The sequence below is a fragment of the Thamnophis sirtalis genome, unplaced genomic scaffold, assembly GCF_051295495.1.
Source record: "Thamnophis sirtalis isolate CommonGarterSnake01/CBP01778 unplaced genomic scaffold, rThaSir2_p1.2 scaffold_8, whole genome shotgun sequence".
Classification (NCBI taxonomy): domain Eukaryota; kingdom Metazoa; phylum Chordata; class Lepidosauria; order Squamata; family Natricidae; genus Thamnophis; species Thamnophis sirtalis.
The window spans coordinates 47,280,654-47,298,577 of record NW_028261388.1 but is presented as its reverse complement, the minus strand read 5'-3'; positions in this window follow the sequence as shown (position 1 = coordinate 47,298,577).

Genomic DNA, 17,924 nt, shown 5'->3' with positions numbered 1-17,924 from the left:
CGTCCCCCTCACAGAAATGTGCCCAGAGGGTTTTCAGGTGCTTCATCAACCACAACCCCAGAGAAGGGGCGGGGAGTGGCCATTGTTATCCGACAGTCCTTAGCTCCTTGTAGGATCCCTGCTCCGGAGCTTGTCGGGTGTGAGTCCTTGCTGGTGAAGATGGACCTTGTGGGTCAAGTGGGCTTGTTTTTAATGTACCTGCCTCCCAACAGCGTGGCAACAGCCCTCCCCTTGCTCCTCGAGTCAATAGCCGAGCTGGCAGTTGAGTTCCCCAGACTTATGGTAGTGGGGGACTTCAATTTGCCTTCGCTCGGCGAACGCTCTGATGGAGCACAGGAGTCCATGGCTTCCATGACAGCCATGGGCTTGACCCAAGTAATCCAGGGTCCAACTCACTCAGCGAGTCACACACTTGACTTCATATTTCTCTCGGAGCAGTGGAGTTGTGATCTTGGTCTGAGGGGTAGTGAGATCTTGCCCCTGTCATGGTCGGACCACTTCCTATTGAGGCTCGACTTTCAGAGACCAATCCCCCGCAGTAGGGAGGAGGAACCAATTAGGTGGTTCCACCCCAGGCATCTTATGGATCCCCAGGGTTTCTAGACGGCGCTTGGCGTTATGCCTGATACTCTTGCCCGCAGTTCGGCAGAGACCTTAGTCACTACTTGGAACTCGGTGGTGGCTGAGGCTCTCCACCGAATTGCGCCTTTACGGCCAATCCGCGGCAGTGGATCCAGGAGGGCTCCTTGGTTTACCGAGGACCTCCGGGAGATGAAGTGCCAAAAGATATGCCTAGAGCGCCGCTGGAGGGCCAGTAAATCCGAGTCAGACCGAGCACTCTTAAAAGCCTGCATCGGAGCATATCTATCGGCAATACGGACAGCCAAGAACAACCACATTGCCGCTCTGATAGCATCCGCTGAGTCCCGCCCTGCCGCCTTGTTTAGGGTGACCCGCTCCCTCTTAAATATGAGGGTTGTGGAGAAACCCTTACAAGGTAGAGCAGAGGAGTATGTCCAGTTCCTCGTGGACAAAGTTGCTCGGCTTCGGATGGACCTGGACTCCAATTGCGCAGAGTCAGCCGAGGTACTGAGGGAAGGTCTTGAACGACACCTCTGGACTGATTTTCAACCTGTTGCTCCTGATGAAGTGGACAAGGCCATCTGAGCGGTGAGTGCTTCCACATGTGTACTGGACGCGTGCCCCTCCTGGCTGGTCGCGAACAGCAAGGAGGTGACGCGGGGCTGGATCCAGGCGGTGGTGAATGCCTCTCTTTGGGAGGGTTTCTTCCCACCGGCACTGAAGGTAGCGGTGGTGAGACCCCTCCTGAAGAAGCCATCACTGGACCCAGCCAGTTTGAACAACTACCATCCAGTCTCCAACCTCCCCTTTATTGGGAAGGTTGTTGAGAAAGTGGTGGTCTCGCAACTCCGGCGGTCCTTGGATGAAGCCGATTATCTAGACTCCTTTCAGTCTGGATTCAGGCCTGGCTACAGCATGGAAACCGCTTTGGTCGCACTGACCGATGATCTCTGGAGAGCCAGGGAAGGAGGTCATTCCTCCATCCTAGTGCTTCTTGACCTCTCAGCGGCCTTCAATACCATCGACCATGGTATCCTTCTGCGACGGTTGTGAGAGGTGGGGGTGGAAGGCACCGTTTTTCGGTGGTTCTCCTCCTACCTCTTGGACAGGTCGCAGTCAGTGTTAGTTGGGGAGGAGAGGTCGACCCCTAGGCCCCTGAAATATGGGGTCCCTCAGGGGTCGGTCCTGTCCCCACTGCTATTTAATATCTACATGAAGCCACTGGGTGAGATCATTTGATGGCACGGGATAAAACACCATCAATATGCGGACGATACACAGCTGTATCTGTCCGCCCGTGCCAACTCAGTGAAGCGGTTGACATGATGTGCCAGTGCCTGGAGACTGTTAGGGTCTGGATGGGGTTTAACAAGCTTGTACTCAATCCAGACAAGACCGAGTGGCTGTTGTGTTTCCCTCCCAAAAATTTGGTCAATATTCCATCACTCAGGCTGGGGGGTGAAAATCTACACCCCTCAGACAGGGCTCGCAACTTGGGGGTCCTCCTGGACCCACAGCTGACCTTAGAACACCATTTGTCGGCTGTGACCAGGGGGGCATTTGCCCAGGTTCGCCTGGTGCACCAGTTGCGTCCCTACCTGGACCGGGAGGCGCTCGCAACAGTCACTCACGCCTTCGTGACCTCAAGACTGGACTACTGCAATGTGCTCTACATGGGGCAGCCCTTGAAGAGTATTCGGAGACTTCAACTCGTCCAGAACACAGCCGCGCGAGCGATTGTGGGTGCACCTCGGTACACCCATGTTACACCTATCATCCGCGAGCTGCATTGGTTACCGATCAGTCTCTGGATATGCTTCAAGGTGCTAGTCATAACTTATAAAGCCCTTCATGGTATTGGATCTGGGTACTTGAGAGACCGCCTGCTGCCAATTACCTCCCAGAGACCCATTAGATCTCACAGGGTTGGCCTCCTCCGGGTTCCATCTACTAGCCAATGCCATCTGGCTACTACCCGGGGGAGGGCCTTCTCTGTGGCAGCTCCGGCCCTCTGGAATGAACTCCCCGCAGGGATTTGGACCCTCACCTCTCCAAAACCTGGCTTTGCCGGCAGGCCTGGGGGTGATGAGTTCCCTCCGACTCTCGACTTGTATGGTTGTGCGACTCTTGCTTATTTTAATTATTTGTATTTCGTTTTATGTTCTCCTTTTTCCCCTTTTGAATTGTTCGCCGCCCTGAGTCCTCCCGGAGAAGGGAGGCATATAAATAATAAAAATTCAATTCAATTCAATTCAATTCTGTTACTGTCCTACTTACAGTTGATGTTCAGCAAAATGTTGATGAGTCCCATTGCTATCTGTACTACAGATGCTATAACAAGGTATTTTTTGTTATTCTACTGCATTTGATCTATTTTAACTTTAAATAATGATTACATTTGTTAATACATTTATGTATTTATTATTACTTACATGCATTAATTAATTTATGCATTTTATTGTTATGTTATCTGACCCAAAGTCTATAATAAAGATTTGCGTGAACTACATTCGTACAGTGAAGCAATGGCTATTTTTATAATTGTATAAAAAGTAAAATAATCTTTTAATTTTTTCCCCTATTTCAAAGTATCTTTTCCACTATGTTGACAATGTAATACAATTATGGTTGAACTTTCCTAGCAGCTGAGTTTAAATAATTTAAACAACATATTTCAGGTAATTAGTGCACTGAACTATTTGGAATGAAACTTTATGAACAGATTTGAAAATAATAGATACTGAGTAATATCATAAAGGTCAACCATTTTACTGTATTAATTTAAAATAAATTCAATTATTTTCCAAACCTAAATTAATTGTGCAAGTTTCAGTGAAGGAATTATTTCTGGGACTGGAAAGTTAGTATTTTATCAAACGTTGTCCATCACATTATCCCATTGCCTCTTTTGTAGCAGAACTAATATCTGATTAAAGAAAACTGTATTTCTTAATGTGAGTATGTCCATTGAACTCAAAAGATTTACTTCTGAGCCAGAAGTTTGCATCTATTGATTAATTGTATTAGGTTGCTTCATCTGATATAATCCACATATAGTCACTTTGGTACAATGATTCACTGGAATCTGATTTCAGTAGACTGAATTCTAGTCCCTCTTAGTCACATAAGTTAGGCAGCTGAATTGGCCAGCCTAAAGCTGGAAAGTGTAAAAGAAAAAGAAAATCCTAAAACAAGGTAATAGTGCAAGCTACTTCCAAAAATGTTGCAACAAACCTGCTTGGACTTGTCTATTGTCACCAATGATAAAGACTGACAAGTAAGCATTCAAGCACAAACAGAGAAGCAAATAAAAGCAAATCTTCCACTTTCTGCATAAAGCAGGGGTCCCCAAACTCCAGGCCATGGCCCACTACTGGGCCGCAGCCTGTTTGAAACCAGCCACAGGAAAAATGGGCAAGTGCACGTACACAAAAACTTGTGCAAGTGGTGGATAAGCGCGTGCAGGGACCTCCACTTGTGCAAGGGAAGGCACTTGTGCTCGCGGCTCCATTTGCAAAAATGGAGCTTCATATGCAAGCACAAGTGCCCTCTGCTCAAATGCACTCTGCACACACAAATGAAGCTACACATGCTTGCCCAAATGGAGCATCATGTGTGAGCGCATGCACCCTCTGCTCATGCACATAGCTCCATTTGCGGGAGTAGAGAGAACATGCACCACTTGCACAATTGGAGCTACACGCATGCAAGTGCACCTACTATTCACATGCTCTCCCTTGTTGGGCTGGGCTGCCAAGCTGGAAAGGTTGGGGACCGCTGGCATAAATTGATATATTTTGAAAACAATTATTCTAAAGCAAATAACATGGAACAGATATTTTAAAATGTGTTTAAAAATAGGTGCATGATTAATTAAACCAGTTGAACTTCACTTCAGCTGATTCAAGTGATTATTAATTGCAGCTATTCTATTAAAATTATAAACTGTACATTGTATAGACTACTTAGTTTAATTGCAGTTCCTGTGAAATTAACTGGAATCACTGTTTGTAGGCGATAAGGATTTCAATTACTATTGTGTGTAATAGAACCATTATGGAATGTTTGATATATCATCTCTCTAAAACTAGAGCACCTACAACAGGGTAAAAATGTTTTACCATCCAGTATAGAGGCAAACTATTCTGCTATACATATGCCAGTAAGGTAAACTTCCTATGAACAGGCCACTGTTATTTATTTTACAACTTACCTATAACCATTAACTTTATTGAAATCATGCATATGCATGTGGAATTCAACAATACATCCAGAACAGGCTTGCAGCCTTTGGATTATTTCAACGGGCTTCTCCTGATGAAGTGGACAAGGCCATGGGAACGGTGAGTGCCTCCACTTGTATACTGGACCCGTGTCCCTCCTGGCTGGTCTCGACCAGCAGGGAGGTGACACGCGGCTGGATCAAGACGATTGTGAACACCTCTCTCCAGGAGGGAATCTTCCCACCCCTCCTAAAGGATGCGGTGGTGAGACCCCTCCTGAAGAAATCGTCTTTGGACCCAGCCATTTTGAGCAATTATCATCCAGTCTCCAACCTTCCCTTTGTAGGGAAGGTTGTTGAGAAAGTGGTGGCCTCGCAACTCCGACGGTCCTTGGCCCTGAAGCCGATTATCTAGACTCTTTTCAGTCGGATTTCAGGCCTGGTTACAGCACGGAAACTGCTTTGGTTGCACTGATCGATGATCTCTGGCGGGCCAGGGATAGGGGTCACCCCTCTATCCTTGTGCTTCTTGACCTCTCAGCGGCCTTCGATACCATTGACCATGGTATCCTTCTGCGACGGTTGCGAGAGGTGGGGGTGGGAGGCACCGTTTTGCGGACAGGTCACAGTCGGTGTTGGTCGGAGGGCAGAGATCGACCCCAAGGCCCCTCAAGTATGGGGTGCCGCAGGGTTCGGTCCTGTCCCCCCTCCTATTTAACATCTACATGAAGCCGCTGGGTGAGATCATACGCCGGCACGGGATTAAGTATCACCAATATGCAGACGATACGCAGCTGTATCTGTCTGCCCCGTGCCAACTCAGCGAAGCAGTAGAAGTGATGTGCCAGTGCATGGAGGCTGTTAGAGTCTGGATGGGAGCAAACAAGTTGGCACTCAATCCAGACAAGACTGAGTGGCTTCTGATGTTCCCTCCCAAAGATTGTCCAACTGTTCCATCTCTCAGGCTGGGGGGTGAAATTATATGCCCCTCAGAGAGGGTTTGCAATTTGGGAGTCCTCCTGGACCCACAGCTGACTCTAGAACACCATCTGTCGGCTGTGACCAGGGGGACCTTTGCCCAGGTTCGCCTGGTGCACCAATTGTGACCCTACCTGGATCGGGAGGCCCTTCAGACAGTCACTCACGCCCTTGTGACCTCAAGACTGGATTATTGTAATGGGCTCTACATGAGGCTGCCCTTGAAGAGTGTTCGAAGACTCCAATTAGTCCAGAATGCAGCCGCGCGAGCGATCATGGGTGCACCAAGGTACACCCACATTACACCTATCCTCCGCGAGCTGCACTGGCTACCTATTAGTCTCCGAATCCGCTTCAAGGTGCTGGTCGCTACCTATAAAGCCCTACATGGCATCGGACCTGGGTACCTGAGAGACCGCCTCCTGCCGATTACCTCTCTCAGACCAATTAGATCGCAAAGGTTGGGTCTCCTCCGGATTCCATCTGCCAGCCAATGTCGGCTGGCGACTCCCCGGGGGAGAGCCTTCTCTGTTGCAGCTCTGGCCCTCTGGAACGAGATCCCTGTTGAGATCCGGATCCTTACTACCCTCCCGACCTTCCGCAAAGCCACCAAGTCCTGCCTGTTCCAGCAGGCTGGGGGGAGCTGAGAAGCATCTACCTCCATAGAAATTGTGAATGTTGGTTTTGTTTTTAATATGTTGTCTTTGTCTTGTTCCCCCCTTTCCCTTGTCTTTTGTAAGCCGCCCGGAGTCCTTCGGGAGTGGGCGGCATACAAGACAAATAAATAATAAAAATAAATTATTATTATTATTATTAAAAGGTATTTTGCTAGTCACTGAAGATAGTAGTGCAAGTTGATCTTTTTTATAATACTTCCAATATTAATGTCACTCTTCTATAATACAGGTAGATTTGCAACCATTTGTTTAATGACTATTTGAAGTTATGATGGCACTGATAAGTTTGACATGGCCAGTACTTGCATTTAATTATCATCATAGCAACTTTGCAGTCATGTAATAAAAATTTTGGTGCTTGGCACTAGGCATGAATTTTTGAGGGTTACAGCATTCAGGACAAGAGACAAGCGAAATGAATGGGGAAAGCCAGATTTTTTTTTAAATGACTGCATGTTTCATTTAACCATGGCAAACACAGTTGTAAAATTGAGTGCAACTCATTAAATAACCACATCACTTAGTGACAGAAGTTCTTGTTCCAATTATGGTCATACATTGAGAACTACCTATATAGCATATACCAAATAGGTTGAATTATAATGTACAGCATTTTCCAGCTGGCAGGGTAAATTATTCTACTACAAATGCTGCTGTATGGGACAAAGCATGCTAAAATGTAATGCTAGCTAGAGGAAACTACTTTTCATGATGTCGGGGTTTCTTGGTTCTAGCTGGGTTGCATCCCATTGAAGGTGCAGATTTTTTACTTGGGGATTGGACTAACAGCTACTATTTAGAGCAGTGGTGGGATTCAAAAATTTTACTACAGGTTCTGTGGGCGTGGCTTTGTGGGCATGGAAGGGGAAGGATACTGAAAATCCACACTCCCTCCCTACTCCTGGGGGAAGATTACTGCAAAATCCCCATTCCCTCCCCATCCCACTAACCTGCTTTTGAGCTCCATTCTCCTGTGCAAGGGCAACAAAAGAAGACACAGCTGATCAGATGGGATTTGGGAGGCAGTGAATGGATGAAGGCAGGGCCAGCCAAAGGTGGTTTTTGCCAGTTCTCTGAAATACTCAAAATTTCTGCTACTGGTTCTCCAGAACTGATCAGAACTGGCTGAATAGCACCTCTGATTGGGAGCCTGTGTCCAGTTTTGACTGGTGCAGTAATTTCAGTCCTTTAGGGAACATCAAATCCTAGTGACAGTGTTGCATGCCCTCATCATCAGATTAGAGTCCTATAAGCAGTGGTGGGTTTCAAAAATTGCTCGAACCTACTCTGGGGGTGTGGCCTCCTTTGTAGGAGTGGCTTGCTACCCATGTGACTGGTGGGAGTGGCTTGCCACCCATGTGACCGGATATGAAGATGCCAACGACCACCTTGTCATAACCACTTTAAATTACCTCCCACACAGCACTGGCATGCATAAGAATATGATGTAAACTTGTTTTTTAAAAGGCATCTTTGGTTTGCGTTAAAACAGCTTCAACACACACAATGTTCTGATTGCACCACAAACACAGTAGTCATCCTTACCTTTCACAGAGGCACTGAGTTTTATAAATATAAGCATGAGAGTGTAGAATAATCATATCCAAGGACCAGTGATGGGTTTCAAAAATTTTTGTAGGTGTGGCCTGCTTTCCGGGTCCACTGGTGGAAACTCTTCTAACCGGTTTGGTAGATTTGATGAACCGGTTCTACCGAATAGGTGCAAACTGGTAGGAACCCACCTCTGCCTATAAGGTAGTCCTATTAGGACTGTCTGTGAAAACTATTTAGAACCTGGAGCTGGAATAAATATGTCTGTCACTTTTTGGCAGGTAAAAACCAATTTAACAATAGGAAACAAAATTGGTAAACAAATAGTATCTGGGTACTCTGGGATAGTATGTGGTCAAAAGGTCCCTCCAGCAGTAGATCTGATTATCAGAAGCAAAAATATCCTCTTTTGTTTCAGGAAGAATCACTTCAAACTGATCATCAATTCTTCTAATTACCCTAACTTTGTCCTCATTCAGTTTTTACCTTTAATATGTTATCCAGTGCACAATCTGGTCAAAGAGCTTAATAAAAATAGAATTAAGAAGTAGATGTGGATGTTGTCTGCATAAATAGGTTCTCATAATTCCTGTAAATTGCTGTTAGAGACATCTCAAACAGCATAACATAATAGACCCTTAAGGCATACCATAGCATAAGAGGCACAGAACAGAATATTTTCATCTGAAAAATATTTTCAAAGTTATGAGTGGAACCACACTGAAGTTGTGTTGAAAGCAAACTAGAAGAGTGTCAGAATAATGGTATGAGAAGCCATAGCTATATTCAGGATGATGCCAGAAACAAACGGTCACCATCATGTACTCTTCACAAATTGTCTATCAGGGAGACCAAACTATCTACTTACAATGTATCAGACCTGAAACTAATATGATGTCCCTGTAACTAATTTCAACCCAAAGGATTTAGAATTGTTCCTCACCACACTGATCATCCTAAGAAGCAATGATACATTTAAAACTGGAATGGAATGGAAAGGAAAGGCACAGATGCAGTTGTTCCAAACAGAGTGCAATTTTTTGGGTTGGATTCTCAAGATAAATATAAGGGTGATAAACACACACACACACACACACACACACACACACACACACACACACACACCATGAGTAGAGTTCAAATTTTTCCACTTAGTCCAGTTCTTTATCTACTAGACCAAACTGGCTCTCCCTATATTTACTGGTGGCGTGAACAATATTTTGTATGTAATAGGTCAGTCTGTTCTGAATCGAAATCAGCCTTTCCAATTTATCAGAAGTCTCCCAATGCTGTTCTGCCTATTTTGGAAGTATTTCAAACTTGCTATATTTGCATTTAAAAACAGCTTGATTGGCAGATGACAGGCATGGAAGAAGGATTGCATCAAACAGGAGTATCAGGAGTGCCCATTCCCATGTGGGCCATGTATTCATCTATTTATTTGGCAAATTCAACATGACAGGTGGGTAGACTCATCACTCTATTTCTTAAATCTGCTCACATTATCCCATATTATCAGTCACTATCCCACATTAGAAAAAGATGAACACTGGCAGCATTCCTACAAGCAGGAATTGATCATATTCCTACAATCAAATGTTTGGTACTAGGAAAAATGAACCCAGAGTAATGTAGAAATTCCTCTATGTGGCTGGACTGTCAAAGGATAATGCCATTTTTAAGTTTGTTATTGTGGCAGAATAAGGAGCAGGAGTGGGGGAAAACAAAATTATGCAAGAATACTTTTTATATTGGCTCAAGGATTGATGCATGGTGTTTTAAATCCGGTATGTGGAAGAGTCCAAATAAAGTATAAACTGAATCAAATAAAATAGCTTATTATGCTAAAATTCAAGTTGTTTGTCAATATCCAAAGATATTGAAAAGGATATATAATGTGAATTATGCACAGTTTGCATCTGTGTTAATATTTAATGAAACATGGACTATGCATGACCTACTCTGTAATGATTGTCAGCAGATTTGTTAGTGAACATGACACTGAGGTTTTCATGCATAAAAGGCTAACTACAAACATATAAGAAACAATAAATAATAAAGTTTAATGAGGATGCTTTGCCACAGAAATATTTGAAGTATTTGATATTTTGTGCTTCCTTCATGTATAAGACTAGTTGTGGTTTTTGCTCCTAAACTACATTCATAATTTATGTTTCCCAGATAGGACTTGGCAGCATATAAACTGAATATGTTTGCCCATATGAGTCCATCCATCTAGAATATGCATAGAAACTAGTATATACAACCTGTATGAAGTTGGAATAAGTACATGGTCATGATTAATATCTAGAGACCAGAGCAGTAATATAATATCCTCCCCAGTCAACTGTTATATTTTATAATAATTCAAATTTTAAACTAAAATTTCAATGCATACAAACAACACTCTGAGGGAACCTCTATCCACATTTATTTTTTAGGAAGTTTCTCTTACTTTAGTTGGATTTATCCAGAGCTAATTGTACGCAGAATTTTAAACTAATTTCCCTAAGCAATATGTTTTAAGAGGATAGAAAGAATTTAAAAAAAAACAATATGATTAAAACTTAACATCAAATTCAGTTGGCATATAGCTTACACTATAATCTAGTCTATTTTTTGTTATGTAAAATTACAAAAAGCAAGAATCTCCCAGAATCTGCCCTAGCTAGATCATCTGTCAAATTTAAATAAGGCCAGAAACAAAAGTTAAATTATGTGGCAAGGCCAGCTAATGAAATGGCAGCTACATTCTGTTCCAGATATTCTGGAACAATTTCATTTTGAGAATTGTGGTGTAATTGCTCGGATGTAGAAGAAGAAGGAAGACATGGAAGGAGGAGGAGGAGGAGGAGGAGGAGAAGGAAGAGAAAAAAATTAGTAAAGGGGACAGGTATAGTGACAATGGGTACAGCGTTGGAAGATTTAAGAGGTCAATTCTGAGGGAAATCTATTCATGTAGTCACTAAGAACTGATATTGACTTGATGCACATAATCATCATTAGTAGAAATCTAGAGCTTAAGTACAGTATAAATACAGTAATACATTCACATATATGGGAACCTTTTTTTCTAAGCAAAGAAGCCTAGAAATCTTAAAAATATCTATTAGCCATGTGTATATTTTGTTTATTTATTTATTTGTTTGTTTGTTTTTTGTGTGTTTGTTTCTCTAATACTAATACAAGGTAACAGGTATAAGTATGAACATAAGCATGAACAAAGGAAGTAGATACAGATAAATGGGGACAGCAAGGCAGGGATGGTAGGCATGCTGGTGTGCTTATGCAAGCCCCCTTTAAGGACTTCTTAGGAATGAGGTAAGGTCCACAGTAGACAGTTTAAGGTTGAAGCTGTGAGGGTTTGAGGATGTAACAAAGGAGTCAGGTAGAGAATTCCAGGCATTGATCACTCTGTTGCTGAAGTCATATTTTCTGCAATAAAGTTTGGAGTGGTTTACTTTCAGTTTGTATAGATTGTTTGTCCATGCATTATTGTGCTTCAAGTTGAAGTAGTTGTTTACAGGTAGGATGTTGTAGCAGACTATTTTGTCATTAATTTTTTTTTTCAAAACAAACACAACACATAAATCTTCCTTCTTTACATACTGTAGAAAGTGTATCAGTTGGTTACAAAAGGCTTTCGTGCATCTCTTCCACAGTCATCAAGCATAATTCATATTAACTCAAGTATTTTAACTCAGATATTTATACATGTTACCCTTATCATACCTCCATTTTTATTTGACTGTAATTGTTTAAATGTCCTTCATCGTAAAATATACCAAGATTTAATACATAACCACCAGTGACGTGTGGTGAGGTTTATGGCTGGTGAGACAGCAATTTTTTTCGACTTGTGGACTTCAACTCCCAGAATTTCACAGCCAGGCATGCTCAGTTCCAATTTAAAGTGACAGCATTTGCTTTTCTCCTTTGCTAAATAAGTTTCCTTCTTTCCTTTACTTTTTCTTCTCCCTTCCCCTCCTTCCTCCCTCTCTCCCTCCCTCCCCCCTCTCTCAAACACACACACACACACACACACACACACACACACACACAAAGTTGCACCAGGAGGATGAAGTTTGAATTCCTCCCCCTCCCTCTGACCCACACATACCTTTTCCAGCTGTTTCAGAGAGGATTTCAACTCTGCTCTTGCCTGCCATCATGAAAAGAAAAAATGTAAAAGGAAATGCCAGTATGTGGTTATCAGGCACGTGCAGTCAGGGGAGGCAGGGGAGGCAAAGGCTCACCACGGTCATCATGAATATAAAAAAAATGTAAAAGGAAAAAGGCAAGAGCTGAGGTCAGGCTGGGCTAGTTGCTGCCAGAGTCACCGTGGATGACTCTGCTTAACTGTTTAAAAAAGTCTCTAAAAAGCACTCTACAGGAGGAGGCAGGAGAATGACGTGCCTCATCTATATCAGGAATTTTTCGGCTTTTAACCCTTGCTTAACTCTGCTCGAGTGATCATAAAAAGTCAGATTAGATGAGGCACGTCATTTTCCTGCCAACTCCTGTAGAGGGCGCTTTTTTAGAGGCTTTTTTAAACAGTTAAGCACTAAGCAGAGTCATCCATGATGAGCCTTTGCCTCCCCTGCCTCCCCTGACTGCACGTCCCTGATAACCACATACTGGCATTTTATTTAATATTTTTAAAATCCTCCAATAACACTGAGTCCTTATGTCCTATTCTAGCTAAACATCCATAATATTTAATAACAAAATTTTCTAATCCTCCTTTCCAAATCACTGTTTGCAATTTTCATCCAGTTTCCTTATGTTGTACCCATACATATAGACAATATATAGATTGTCATCATTATCCCTCCTTTATTTGATACAGGATATATCCTGTATCATAACATTTTCCCCTTGATAATCAAAACTTAACTGTATCTAACTTAGTTCTTTTTTTATTAACCTTTGTATATAATCCAAAAGGATTTCTAATCTTTCTTTCATGGGTACCATTCAATATTCATATCCAATATTACTTATCATAACACTACACATTGTATATATTATTATCATTATCAATTATTTATTTAACTATATCTATTATTAAATTTCACTAACTTTAACTAGTTTTAAGTTATATTCCATCAACCTGTATCTTTCCAATAACAAAACAATCTCATATTTTCTGCCATTTGTGGTACCAATCCTCTAATCATCTTCTTGATCAGCTTTGTATGGACTTCTCTTAGCAACTCCTTGCTTATAATATCTCTCATATAATCTTGATGCCCTCTTTCTGTTTCCTTATTCAGCTTGTTTTTATTGTCAGCAGTGTTATCAATGCTTTTACTAATAGAATTTCTTTTTTTAAGTCCATAGATTCTTTAATTTTATCTTCTTTTATATCTTGGCCTTTGGAATAGATTTCCTCTCCATTTAATTCCTCTTTCAGTATTCCATTCTTTCCATTTTCAGGAACAAACCAATTACCATAGATATCAGCAGGTTTAGTCTCTTTATATTCATTTTCCACTTCAGTTTCAACCACCCCATTTTGCATTTGATGAACATTTTCAATTTTTTCATCATATTTTCTTGTTATGTGTTCTAGGTATTCCAGTTTTTTCTCTACTATATTTGATAATTTCTGTGGTTCTGAAATATATATTTTGCAAAGTTAAGACCTCTATTTTCTCTTGATGTTGTACAATTCTAACAAACAGCTGCTCTAGCTTGAAAGGTTAATAAAATTAAAGCATAGATTCACAAAGAACGTTGTTTTCACTTTTCTCTGATTGAAAATATACTTCAAAGGGACATCTGTGTGTTTCCCTTCTTATCACTCTGTAGCCAAGCAGTAAAACCTTGTGGTGCCAAGTCAAAACAATCAACGAAAAAAAAACGTTCCATTTTGAATACACAAAGCTCCAATCAACAAAACCTCCCAGCCTCCGAGCGGAAACACTGTTAAAGAGTTACTTTTGGTATCTTTTTTGTATTTCAAATTATAAAGAGAGGTCCAATCTTTAAATGAATTAGAAAAATACCCACAGCAATAAAAGAGGAAAACTTTAGTCTATAGATTACAGAGAGTCACAAAGAGAAGGTAGAAAAAGAAAACTTAATCCATCCATTTCAAAAGGTTTGAATAGATTCGATCCATGAAAATAGCATTTAAAAAGTAAGATAACCACTGTCCCAAACCATTCCAAATTTAATTCTGTCGCTTGATTCTTCTATTCTTCAATTTAAATTGATTTTTAAGTTTTTATAGGCAGTCTCTTTTTTAAAAAACGATAAAAATTCCTCAACGGGTGGAAACACTTTCTCTTTCCGTATCCTTCCATTTTGGAGCTGCCCCGACTTTGTCAGCCTTGACTGGAGGAGGAGCCAATGTCACGATGATATGATTGTGTGGTCTCAATGCTCTGAGACCACAGCCAACACTTTTGCTGCGGGGTGGTCCAAATGGACCTAAACTGTCCTTAAGAGATGGTGAACAGGAAGAATATGTCTTGCTGATCTCGGGGATATCACAAAATCCCTGAAAGAAGCAAGAGAAGTTCTTCAAGCCAGTAGCAGACTATTTTGTATACTATGCTTAGGTATATGTATATCTGCATATCTTCTATGTTATGAACTCATATTTCTCACCATTAATTGTTTTTGCATTTTTTAATTTTAATTTTACATATATATATATATATATATATATATATATATATATATATATATATATATATATATGTGTGTGTGTGTGTGTGTGTGTGTGTGTGTGTGTGTGTGTGTGTGTGTGTGTGTGTGTGTGTTTCCCTGTTTTTGCTTTAGTATTCTGTTTTAGCATATACTTGCTCTGTTTTTGCTATCTGATAGCAAATCTCTGATTTGAATCTCTATCTGCATTAAAAAAACTTTTTGTCCCCCTCCCCCCTACTCAAAAGAAATATTAAACTAAAATAATTAGGAATTGAGGCAGTATTAACTTAATAGCATTGATTAAATCACCAATCAATCATGCTTTAGCTAAAATAGAAACATTGCTGATCCTTTTTGCTGAGAGATACTTCTTGCCTGAAATCTAATAACCCACTGGCTTTCTCTAAGGTGGTGAATCTCACCAATGTAATATTGGCCATGCAAGAGAATATAGAAGAAGGTGGAATAGTTTGATGTGATGGATGAAGCATTAAGTAAAAAATCCCCATCCTAACAAGAGTGGGAATTGTTAGGCGCCTCTCACACATATTGTTAAAGATAGCCTACAGCTGAAATAAGAAGCTGCATTCCTGCTTGGAAATGACATAGGAAAAGCTTCCTCATTTTTGAAACTAAGCAAGATGTATTTGATGTATTTGAATCTAAAGATGTATTTGAAGCTGCAGCAAGCAACCCCACTGACAGTTTCTTCCTTTCCTCAGTTAAGGCCTGTAAAATTGCAGACATTACATGGAGCGGGGGACGGGGACTAATCTTGAAATATCAGAACTCCTGCGTTCAAAGTTTATGATATCCTGCTGTTGTTTTATTAAAGCATTATTTCTCCCTCCCGTTAGCAAAGAAGGGGAAAATAGATTTTTCCTTTATTTTCTTTATGTCTGACAACATTAATGATAGTTCAGCATTCTGAAGTAACTTTGCTTTGTTTTCTCTTTATTTGCTAAATTCCCTAAGGAAAGAATAAAAATGTCCATCACCCGTCTAGACTGCCAGAAAAAAGAAAACAGCAATTCCTCTATAATGAAGCAACTTTCCTTTTTTATCTCGTTTGTTTTTAGTTAAGCCACCTTCAAGGCCGCAGATAAAAAACACAAAACTTTTCTTTTCCCTTTTTTAATTGATCCAAGAATTGAACAACTTTTTTGTATTTTCTTTTTCTATATTCATTGGACCTCCTACCTCTCCTATAATCACATTAGGACGTCCCAGAATGGGACCTTTAGACTCCTACCACTGGCTGCATCTCCTTTTCCAAGCTCCTGCCTCCACACATTAACCTCTAGCTTTCCTCCTTGGCTGGCCCTCCCCTAGCTGTTTGGTCTGGCCAATGGACCTCCACCCTTCAGTTCCACGCACTTTGGCATGGTCCATTTGCCAAAACACAGTTTGTCCCAGGATGGATGGATGGATGGATGGATGGATGGATGGATAGGTAGGTAGGTAGATACTAGGTAGGTAGGTAGGTAGGTAGGTAGGTAGGTAGATGATGAAGGGAGAGAGTGAGAGAAAAAGGAGATGACCCCAAACCCTAGCACTAGACATGGCTTCAGAGGACACTTTGAAACACCACAGGAATCCAGGGCTAAAAGGTACCTCAGAGGTCATCTATCCAACCCCCTGCTCCAGCAGGAGATCCTTACGGTATCATAGAATAGCAGGGTTAGAAGGGAGGTCATATAGTCCAACTCCCTGGTCCAGCAGGAGACCTTATATCGTCTGGATTATTTTGGTGCTTCTAACAGAGAGGAAAAAGGGAAGGAGTTTTCTAGAACAAGGCTGCCATGTAGAGGAAGATAGAGATAGTCCTCTACTTACAACCACAATTGAGTTCAAAAGTTTTGTTGCCAAGAGCGAGCATTGTTAAAGTGAGTTTTGACACATTTTACTCAATCCATCCTTCAACAGTGGACATGAATCACTGTGGACCAGACTGAGAATTTGAGAGCAAAGGCCTGCCAGATTACTGATAATTGACACACTCATAAGGGAAGGGGCAGAATACCCATTGACTTACTGTATGTCTACCATCAAGCCTCAAATCCCTGTTGCTAAGCAAGACAGCTCTTCAGTGACCTTTCACCCATTTTACAACTTTTCTTTCCACCCTTAAGTAAATAGTTGCACCTGTTATGTTGTTTTGTGTGTTCAACGTCACAAGGACATTGTCTTTCCAGGTAATGAATTTTCCTGTATTGGTCTTGAGGGCAGCTGATGGCACACCATGACATCATACCAGAGTAATTTAGATACATCAGTGTTTTGATGTTTAGTAGAGTATGCCATAGGGAAGACATAATATAATATAATATATTTTCATGAACTGTACGCCATAATCATCACAGTTATGACAAATCACAGCTTGAACTATCTTGCTTTGCATGTAATGAGTCTATCTCATATATTAGTTTCACCTTTTAAGTTGCATTACTGAAATAAATGAACTTTTGCACGATATTCTAATTTTTCCAGTTTCACCTGTCTATACCAGACTGTCTCAGGTGGGGGAGGGGGAATAACAGCAGCAACCATGAGCATTCAGGTTGTGACTACAGGATTACATCTTTTCATCTTTACTGTTGTTTCTTAAGGGCCCATTAATTTAAGGCTTTGATTTCTACTGAGTATCTCAGACTAGTCAAGTACACTGTTCACCCAGAGAGAAAATTTGTTAAGAATTCCCCCTAAACTATGCTGTTGAGATCCACTGGCAAATAGCAATTGCTGTCTCTGCCTTAACCTCCTCTCTCTTCTTGTTTAGTAGTTAAATCGTTATTGCTGCAAAGGGCTTTACAGTTTTATATATTGTGAATAAAACATTGTAAGGAATTATCGAAAGGCTTAAAATAAGCTGAAATTAAAGCTGCTAGCATACTTTAGATTTGAAGATTGCATGCTTTTTCAGTTAATATGCAAAGCAGCTTGGGAAAAAAACCTTTTGCATTTTTTTTGCAAAAGGGATTATAAAACTGAAGGTAGAATGACTATTTCTGATAAAACAGGACCATTTTTAAATGGATTTTATTTCCATTTATTTTTCCTTTATTAAATATATCATACAATACAAAATTATATTTTCACTATAAGACTTTTACAAGATCAGCAAAGTACATGTCCATTGTTATACGTTAAATACTTCTATATGTGTTATAGTTATAACTTTATATCTAATAAATAATGAGAAACAAAATCTACATGAAATAACTTTCCACATAGAAAATGGACTAAACCTGTTT